The sequence below is a fragment of the Odontesthes bonariensis genome, chromosome 17, assembly GCF_027942865.1.
Source record: "Odontesthes bonariensis isolate fOdoBon6 chromosome 17, fOdoBon6.hap1, whole genome shotgun sequence".
Lineage (NCBI taxonomy): Eukaryota > Metazoa > Chordata > Actinopteri > Atheriniformes > Atherinopsidae > Odontesthes > Odontesthes bonariensis.
In genome coordinates, this window is record NC_134522.1 from 20017515 (window position 1) to 20028713 (window position 11199).

Here is an 11199-nt window from a genome sequence, read left to right on the forward strand (position 1 = left end):
GCTGAAATAGCCACTTACCTCCAAGGAAAAGATGTCATCTTGATTTTAGCAAAAACACAGATCATCCATACCATTGCGACTACACGCCTAATAGTGAGTAGATCCTCATTCTGCCAATGGAGCTCTGACTCATCAGGCCATGGACAAAGAACATCTGAAGGTTTTCTCGGGTCTGGTTTGGGGACGTTAGCAATCAATGCAGTACCCAGCAAATTAACACTAAAGACTTAGATATTATACGTCAGCTTTGTATATTTTCCTCCCAAAATGTTGTCATCTCACAATTTTGGATTGTGAAATTATTCGATGTGTGGACAAGCGTTCCTATATAACATTTTCTGGTGAGACTGGGCTGTCGACTCGGGTCTTTGACATCTCAGACTCTTTGTTATGTTCTTTTTCTTAAGTAGATAAGATAAGATGAGATAAGATAAGATAAGATAAGATAAGATAAGATAAGACAGCTTTATTAATCCCCAGAGTATAAAATCATTCATCATTCATCAATCAAAGCAAAAAAAAATCACAGCTTAACATCAAAACACTACACACATGCACACACACACACACACACACACAAGAATTACAGCAAGTAAGTAAAGAGAAGGTAACACTAAGACACAGCTCTAGCCATGATTAATATCCAGAATTTCCAGTAGCTAAACATGTTTATGAAATCTTACTGCTGCTAGAACAAAAGACCACCTAAGCCATTCTTTGCGGTACTGAAGCATCACCAGTGTCCTGCAAAAAAGCTACCTCGTCCATTAAGAACACCATAAAGTGGGTGGCTTTTAAAACGAATAACAGCCTTCAGTTCGGCCCCCGTTCTCTTTTCTATGATGACCTCAAGAGAATCAAGAGTAAGGAATATGACAGAGCCAGGCCTCTTGATCAACTTAGTGATCCTGCACTTGTTATCCATCACAATGTTCCTGCCCCAAGAGAGCACAGCATAAAAAGAACACTTGCCAGAATTCCCTGATAGAAAACACGAAGAAATCCTCTTACAAATATGAAAGGGGCTTAACTTCCTAAAAACAGAAAGTCTAGATCGAGCCTTTTTGAAAACATAATAGTAGTTTCCTATGCCCAGCAGGACAGTACTGCTGCAAAAATATTTAGTGAGGTTGAAGCAACAGCCATGTGAATACAATTATACAGGGTTTGCACATTTTGTTGATAACAGCCTGAATGGACTTTCTCATCTTTGGCTTGCAGAACATAATGTCCATTTTTAACCAAAGAAGCTGAAACGTGGACTCATCTGACGACATCAGAACAGTTGTCCAATGTCTCCGTCCATCTGAGATGAAGTCATGTCCAGAGAGCTGCAGTGTTTCCACACAGAGTTGATATATATAGAGAAATGTAAGCAGAAACAATAATATGCTGAGAGGAAGCTATATATATATATATATCTGCTTACATTTCTAAATTCAGCAACAGACTGTGTTGAGTGACAAGGGTGTCCAAGGGTACTTCTGGACCCAGGAGTATGTAATTTCAGTGGTTATATTAATCAAGTTTCTAATGCAGTGCGGCCTAACGGCTCAAAGGTCATGCACGATTTCCCCCAGACTCTTATCATTTTTTTCCAATGTTATTCACAAAAAAATGAGAAAGGCCCAAGTTCTTCGGAATTTTACCTTTTTCTATGTGATCGATGAGTCTGTATTGGACTTTGGTACAAAGTGCTGAGCCGCAACCTATCCTTGCTTGGAAAGACTGAGCCTTTGGTGGGTTTTCCTTTTATACCCAATACTGGCACCCTCACCCAAATTAATCTGTAGAGTCTAGAATCTTCCAGAATGCGGCTCCTTGTATCTTCCATGAACCTGTATTACTTTGTGTTGCTGCCTTCAAATTCCACATTTGTTACATTTTTAATACAATGAATTTGGTCAAAAATGAGAGAAAACAATTTCCTTGTGTCTGTAGAATAAATGTTAAAAATTAAACAACATATCATAGAATTTAATTTTTTTCTTTAATCATTAAAACTATTGAACTTCTCTGGAAATGGAGTTTGTTATTATAGTTGGACTGTAGTTCCTACGGTAGAATCATCAACTAACATCTGAATTCAAAAGTAATAATCTTTTGTATTTGAACACTGTGATTGACAAATTAGGTAGCATCTGAACTGAGGCTTGTGAACATGCAGATGCAGCGATGGCTCTCTGAATGGACCATGTCATGAAGTTTCCACTTTTTATGGTTTTTGCTGCAAAAACAGTTTTGAAAGAAGAAACATTTACAAGCAATTCATGCAACTGGTCTCCCGTAGCTTAACTGTTTGGTCTTGGCTCACTGCCATCTTTTAATGTCAGAAACATTCATTATCTTAAAGCTATATGGTGAAAAGATAAGAACACCACCATAAAAGTAAACTGACCACAGAAGCAAAATCGCGATCTATTGGATAGTGCTATTTGAAAACGGCTAACAACAGAGCATTAAGCATGTTGGCAGTCCACCAGTGACTGCTAAGTTTACATCAGTTTTCTGATGTGCTGCATGTAAGAGACCATACCTGTAGAAAAACAGTTAAAAGGCCTCCCTACTTCCTTAAAATTCCAGTGGAATAAGCCATACCAAACAGAAATTGTTTCACTGTATTTATAAAGTGATACATCTTGATGTGCTGTAAATGAGAAAACAATTTGCATACCTGTCTCAAATGTTTGAGCGTTTAGTTTGCCAATCTTTAACTGCTTGACAATATCACCATACGGAATCAGCTTGGTTTAAAGTGTCTGCTATGCTTCCGGACTGTAGCTACACTATAGGTGTTCTTTTTGACCTCGGTCAGGGCTCTAGAAGGACAGATTTTTCTCCAGGGCAACATATTCCTTCAGAAGGTGGCTTGCATTGGGTTTTCCACTGAAAGATACACATCTGTCCCAGAAATAATTTGGTGACTGATCTCCATTAAGCTTGTATCTGAAATCATGTGTACATATATACACGTTTGTTAAGAAAACAGCCCAAGAGACCGATGGTCTCATTCTTTGTGCATTCTTGATAAAGATTCTTCCCATCTTTGTTGGAACAAGATTCCTACCATCAGATTAATCTGACTAAATTGGACCTATCCCATACAAACCTGACATATCTCTAATGCAATCCTAATGTTCATATAATTTGCTCTTCTGAATACTTTTCACCATATCCTTTTCCCTCATACAACTGAGCCTGTGAATGGGTTGCAAGCTAAACTTTATTGGGTCATTTTTAATCAATCTCTGAAGAATTCCTTGCTGATTTCCATCCATCCATCCATTTTCTATACCCGCTTCCTCCAACTCAGCATCACGGGGTCTGTACAGCCTTTCCTCTTCTTTCAGTGTGCCTCCTATTCACACATCATCCATTTTTAAAAAAAACTTTTTGACAAAAGGAGTCTATTCCATCTGTGAGTGAAGGATAAAATAGAGTGGTCTTGTTTGTACAAACAATGTTTGACCTTTTTTTCCTGTGTGCACTTAACCTGGCTTGGCCATTTTTGAAATTGCCTTTGACTAACCACTTAGAAGTCAATTTGCAGTGAATGGATAAAGTTAATTACACTTGAGTTCACACAGGTGTTCCTAACAGACCGTCCATGTGTGTAGTTCATCACATTAGTAATGGGCTTGTTCCACCAAGTTTCATCATCAAAATCTGTCCATATTTTTTTCCGTTGTTATGTAGATGGGCATGTTCAAGCTTACTTATGTGCTAACTGGATTCATGAGACAATCTTAAATGAAAACATATTGTTTGTCATGTGTTAAACAATCAAAAACTCAGCGATTAATATTCAACATTCTTAATTAACATCTTCTTAACCCTGCGGAAGTTTATCTGTCCAGTTTGAGAGCAATGTGATGTTAAATATCGATGACCTCGTCTACCATTGCTGTGCAAGACTGATGTTCTTTTTACAAACACGAGGGATTCAAATGCAGCAGTGCAGCGTGTAATACAGCGTTACTGTTTGTAATTTTTATCTCTTTGGTATCAGCTTCGCTGTTTACTGTTCACTCTCCCAGTGTTTCATCAGTGCTGCAGGAGGTTTTCATCCTGGAACAAATATCATTTCAAACTTCTGCTGCTTTACCATATAAAATTGTTCAATTTGCAAAACATTATTACAGGAAATGCTGCCAAGTGGTCACTGAGGTTTGCACCGACTGCAAACACCAATTCACATTCTGTCTTGTTCTCATTTTATTGCCTTTGGTGTGTTTCTGACAAAATAAGTTGTTTGAAGACTGTTTGATGAAGTATTAAAGCGCTCTTGCTTTCACCATCAGTAACCACTGAACCACTGATGTCACCAAAACAACCAGAACACAAGTCTGGAGGAGTATAGCTTCGGGATAGTAAAGATAACTTTTTTCATGATTGCTTACAGACGACTATGCTGAGCTGCATAGAACTTCTGTTGTTTCGGAATCAGTACATAAACATCATGCTATATAACTGTCAAACCACTGAAAACATGTGCCGGTTTATATTGAGCCAACAAAAGCGGAAAACCCCACTCGATGTGTGTCTTGTTTTAAAAGCTATTTTACGAAATTTCACATCTATTTTGTTATCTGTCAAAATAAAAGAGAAAACAACAAAAGAGCCAACAACGAAACAGAAAGTAAGCTGATGGATGTAATAGGAAGTCTGTCAGAGACATAACTATCCCAACTCGCTGCTTGTGTTTCATGCATTAATCCATTATCCAAACTATTTCATCCATTTTAGAGTTGTGGCAATTTCTCTTCCACTTAGGTGAGAGTCAAGGTGGGAGGTATGTAATTGTCGCAGTTTGTTTGTCGGCTTGTTAGCGAGACAGTTGAAGCATGGGCAAAGTATTAACCTTTCGAATTTTGGGGCTGATTGGTATCACTTTTGTTACAACTGCAAGCCCCAGCACTGGCCCTCTGTGAAATATGCACTGTCTGCTGCTGGGTTTTTATTTTATTTTTGTTACAAACATTACATTTTTTTTCCCCCAATCAGTTACGGCGTGCCAATAAACCTAAAGGGTTGAATGCTCCTCCCAGTGTTACAGCCAACTCGGCTAACTATATGTGGTCCTTCTCACTTAAATAGCAACTTAACCTTGCATGGGTTCTCCAAACAAAACCTTAACAAGGTTTATTTCATTGTAAATTAGGCTTTACGGTGTGTTTCTCAGTCAACCATTCACACACACACACACACACTACAGTGGTTCTTTTATATGTTAACACTGTAAACATGGAATACTTTTCTCTATAATCACACACCAGTGAGCATATTGGGGTCAATGAGGGGTTCAGTTTCTCATCCAATTTCAACAAAGAGTTGCTGGGGACTGAACCGACAACTTTAGACTCGGAGTCCCAGCTGCCCCAAGATACTTAACTACAGCTCTGAAAACACCCACCTAACAATGTGTTAACAATGTGTCATGTAGGTTGGCTGTGCAGCCAAGACAGCTCTGGCCCATTTGGGCCTGGACACAAGACATCTCGAGGTGCACTGTGATGTCAGGCACCCACATCTGCAGCAGATCCTTTGGGTCTTGTGGCTTGTGGCTTGTGATGTAGGGCCTTTGTGACTGGGCTTATTCTAAAGGATCCTGCTGGCGCTCAGTTGAAATGTGAGGAGCTAAGAGGTTGGGTCATTCCTTGGGTTATCTATTGTGTTCCTTGACTCATTCCTAAACAGTTTTTGCAGTGTGGTAGCTTCTGACCTTACATGCACAGATAGCCTGTTATGTCCCAGGCAAAAACAAATGACAAAGAGTTCAGCTGGCAGAAAACAGGCACCAAGCTGAGCCGTGAATTAGACATCTTTAAAGCTCTGTGCATTTAGTGCCCTTTACTTATTTTACAAATGAGATGCATGCTATCTGTTGGGGTTACTCTGTACTTTTACTGGCCTATTCTTGTATTTACAAGCTTTTCTGCTACTTCCAGGTCAAAGCTCGGGACCTGTGCAGTGCACCCAGGCCAGTTTGAGTCCAGTTAAACGCTGCAGCCAGAGCAAGAGAAAGCAAATTTTCAAAACCCCACATCTGATATACTCTCACCCCTGCCGTCAAAGCTCCTTCCTAAGCTTCAGCTCTAAAACGTGTCCTTGCTTACTGCCTGTGTCATATAGAAGAGCAGCGAGAGTTGGCCCTGGGCTAACACCAGAGACTGACATCAAATGCCATGGTAAAGGCAGTCTATGGCTGACACACAATGCAGCTACATTGCCATGCGAGCTGTATGATAATGACAACAACATATCAAACCATAAACATTACCTGTTCAGAAGAAAAACAACCATGGTGTCAGCTCCAAGGCACTGTGAGTCTCAGAGTTGTCACTATATTGAAAAAGCTGTTTCTTTGTTAATAGCTGGACGTCTTTCCTTATCTAGATATATTTTTAGTTGTAGTCTTTTCTGATACACTCCTCTTGACTCCTAGTTGTGCTTGATGAGGTTAAAGGTAAAGGTTTGAGTGGAGCTGAAACGTGGTTCATTCTTGTGCTGTCTGCTACCTGCTCTCACTGTGCAGTTGGGCCGTCCAGTCATTTCATTTGGCCCAGATGCAATGATAAGCTGAACTTTTCACATGTCTGCGGAACCCACAATATCACAACACTTTATTAATAACTTTTAGGATGTGAAAACATTTATCAGTACATCAGACCAAAGAAAATGCATCTAGAGTGGACACTATAATGTACCTATACATGCAGTAGATCGGTTTCCAACCGCATTTCTGAGTGTGTTAGGTTGACTTTGAAAAATAAGATTTAGTATGATTTCAGTACAATTAAGGTGGTTACATGTTTTTAAGAAGCTTTTAGTTGGACTAACACATTAACTGGATTTTGTCAGGTATACACTGTTATGGTCAGTTTTGGGATTATTCCAAAGATATTGTTATCTTGTCTGGTAGTACCGCTGTTTAAGTGTCATCTCTTTATAAACATTAATTTCGTAGTGTCGCTGCGCGACTGGGCTGCATGCAGTGGACAGCACAGGGGAAGAGGAAGACAGATGTTATTTTAGAAGCCATATCCACAACCCAAAGCTCAGATTACCTTCACTTTTTAAACCACCATTGTCGTTACTTTTTTGCTCTCTTTATAGTACTATAGCCATCCCTTTCTCCCAACATGTGTAGAGGTGGAATATATAAAAACACATTTCTAATATTTTTTACGGGTCCCAAGATTAATAAATCCTAAGAAGATTATAGCTGTAGTGAGGATCATGTGAGTTCATAAAAAGGAAAGCAACCTCTGAATTCACAATAATGTATTGCTTAGCACAAACTTAAGTAAAATGTCTTCCAATAAATACAGTATAATAAAATAATTTACCATGGTTTTAATTCTCCTAATGTAAGTGAATTACTACAATGCTGAGTTAATGGATTAAAATACGCACAAAAAATCTTTTGGTTTCAAATGGGAGAGTGTAAGCAAAAAGCCATCCTGGTTAACACACCATTCAGTCTGAAATGGAATCAGTGTCAGAATCAGAGCTGCAACAACTGGAGCACAGAAATATTGACTTGGTTAATTGTTGCTGACACGTTGCAAGACGTATGGAAGTGACGCACTGGATCCAGGAGAAACCACAGCAGGAGCTCATATATTATAGCACAGATAAGACAGGCTGCACGACGGCAGACTAAACACAAACAATCTGAAGGTATACATTAAAAGCTACGGAATCCTTCCACTGCTGCAGCACGCCGCAAGGCTGGTAACAACTGATGCTCAAAGTGGAGCTGGACAGATTTTGAGCAAGTGGTTCAATCCGGATGGGATAAACACACATTTCATGACTGAATAGTTAATAGCTGTTCCACCTTTAATATGTGCAGCATACATATTTCTATAAAGTGTACAGTATTACCCATATGCAACAGTGGCAGGAAAAACAAAGGCAGCATGAGAGATAATTAGTCTTAAGTCCTCATCTAAACTACACCCAGTCTGTCCAATGCCTGCTGGCCCTGGGGATTGTGCTGGAGTTTAATCCACTTAAAAGCAGAGGACCTCTGCTGCTGTTTCCAAGGGGCTTGACCCATGCTGAATGTGCACACACGCACATGCACAAAAACAATGCATGGCTCTGTGAACAAATTCAGCCTCTCCTGAAAAACACAATGTCTTTTTCTACGCATAGTGTTAAGGCGAATGTACAAATCTAAGAATGCAGGCCACTTATTCATCTAGGTGCAAATTTAAAAGGATCTCAGGGGGTATGTGGAGGTGTAGGCTACAGATCATAAAATTGACAATAACCTTATCGAGCAGCTTAGTCTGGTCAGATCTTATCTGTCTTAACAACAGGGTCGGATTGAAAACTCTAATTCAAGCCCGTGTAGTATGCTGATGGATTGCCAAGTCACAACCTTAGGTTGACTGGATTTATTGAAGAGGGGTCAACAGTCATTGGAGCATTGTTCAACTCCACTCTCTACAGTTACAGTGTGTGCGAGTATGTGACTTCTCGTTTTTTTTTTAAATACCTGAATAATCTGGAAATGAATTTATTTGAATGGTTCACTCCACTCCACTTACACAACTGCGTAGAACAGCAAGCACACACCCAACGTTCATATTAATGTGGTAAAAACCAAATATGCTAAACAATATACATTATTTTTCTTTATGAGCAAAAAAAATACTTTTTCAAAATCAAGTTTAAATGCTTTATTCTCTGCGGCGGACATATTGTCATACTTTTTCTCTTCTTGCTCCACCGTTTGTCGTTATCTAATTTGAAATGTACTAATTCCTTATTCTTGCGGAGGGAGGATGAACCACTGACTTGAACAGCTGCTTCATGACCCAAAAAACTGTCAGTCTTTCCCTGGAATAAATTGTGGAATATACCATCTTTGGGTACAGAGGGGGAGCCGAGGACGTGCATTTCCAGGAAAGCGTGTGCCATTCGAAAGCACGCGCGTTTCGTTACGTCCACAAATTGTCCACCGGTGATACAAATTCGAACGAGTTTCACTTGGACAATTTAAAGCATCGGAAAGAGTGAGAAACGAAGAGTAAGCTGAAGTTAGTCTCCCCTGTGTTTCAGCGTCGTGTTTCTAGAGGACCCATAGTAGAATCAATTCAGCGAGAGGGGAGCTTGAAACCGTCCACTCATGCTTTCCTCCGAGTCTGAGAGAAACACAGTTGAAGGGAAGGCACAGACCAGTCGGCCGCACTACATGCTCACAACAGGCAGGCTCCCACCACCACCGAAAAACAACAGCAGACTGCATATAATAATCATATTTCTCTGCCAAACACAATGCAAAGATCTCAGGAAAGCTACATTTCACACCAGGGATAATTTAGCAATTTCATTTCATGCTGTTTGAAAGTGTAAGGTCATTGTGGAATCCCTGTTCACGACCACATACAAACTGTAAACCCTCTCAGATATACAAATGCAATCAAGATGCAGTTTTTAAACAAGTCCAAGTGTTTGCTGTGTTAATTGCTCCCTTCATTTCAGGAGGAAATATGTTTATCCCTTCTGTTCGAGGGTATGTTATTCGTCCAAGTACTCTTTTACCAGCCTCTCACTCCTTTTGCCCTCAAGTTGATCAGCTCCACTGCATCTGCTGGAGGTGCCTTGCTCAAGGGCATCTTCTTACAGAAGGCAAGGATAGCTGTGTAAGCATTGTAAGATGAAACTGTCAGAAATTCTAGTATCATCGTCAAAGTTCCTCTGGGGAAGCAACTGCCATGAGGTTATTAAAATACTGGAGCTGTTCGTTAACCGCACCTGCTTGGTGCTTCCCAAAAATGAGCCAAACTGTTACGCTTCAATGTGAATATGTGTGTTGAGCTAAACTTTCCTGCAAATTATAAAGGGAAAATATGTGCCAGCAACATTTGGGGTCAGATTGGAGGCACCAGTGGGATCTTTTCACCCCTATCAAGCTGAGACACCTGCTGCAGGCATCTGGGTCATCGGCTGATGGAAACTCAGGGGTTTGCATCCCAACTTTCATGCAGTTACAGGGGTTTTGTCTTGGGGGAGCGACGACATTTTGTGCAAATATTTGCCATCGTACTACCGCATTCTCAGTCTGCACCTGGAATGTGTATGAATGTGTTTGCGTGTGCCTCATTGAGGGGTGTGTCTCCATGCCACCAGCCCACTCACCAATGTCACCTTCATGAGTGGCTCTATTGCGGGAGCATCCTTCAGAATGAAACAGATTAGCTTTGCAGGCAGGGATGTTGATGAGGTCATCACTTCCCAAGGTCACACCTAGACACGTGTAGATGAAGGCCCGCTGGTGTCCAATGCCCCCACCTTTTCAGGTCCTGCAGAGCTTTGATTCGACCTCCTGCCTGTGTGCAGATCTAAATAAGACCGAATAAGCCATATCCATCAGGATAAGCCTTATTGTAATACTTAGTGATGGAACAGCCTGCTTTGGCCTCTTCACCCTGAGCAGAGTTGAAACAGGCAGAGCAGCTTAGTGTTATAACATACTATACTATATGTTACTTGTAGCTTTTCTATACTCCTGTGGTCTCTATACGCTCCACATGCATGTCAAAGCATTCGGCGTAGTTGCAAGCTCTGTTACGCACTCAACGGTGATCAGATCAGGTGTTTTAATCTTTTCTCCGTGTTAACACATGTGGATATTGTCCGCTGGTAATAAGATACATGTCTGTTCAACTTGTGCTGACTTCTTATGGCATGTGCGGATCTCGGGCCCAGTTTTTGTCTGTTTGTGTGGCACCAAAGTAACAACTCGGTTGATAAAGTCTCCATTCATGATGACATTGTTCGTTATTTTTTTGTTTCTGAACCCAAAAAATGATCTATCAAAACCGCTTTAATAATTCCAATGAAAGACTGCGCCTTTTTTTTCTTCTTTTGCTGCTGCATCTCCTCTTCGGTCAGTGTAAGATTCTCTTTTCCAGCAGTTCCTCTTGAGGGTTGTACAACTGTTCAGCGTTAGTGCGGCATGCATGCAAAAGATGTATAACAGCTACAGCTGTATGTGTGCTAATTTTCCTCCACTGATTCTCTGCGGAAGGCAAATCTCCCTGCTGTACAGCGCTACATCTCTTTCTTTATTCCCCTCCCCTCATGAGACAATGAACACATTGAGGCAAATCTGTTTCCACAGCCTGTCAATAAGAGACAGCCAGCTTTGTTTTGCACAAGGGTGCACACTCACACATATGC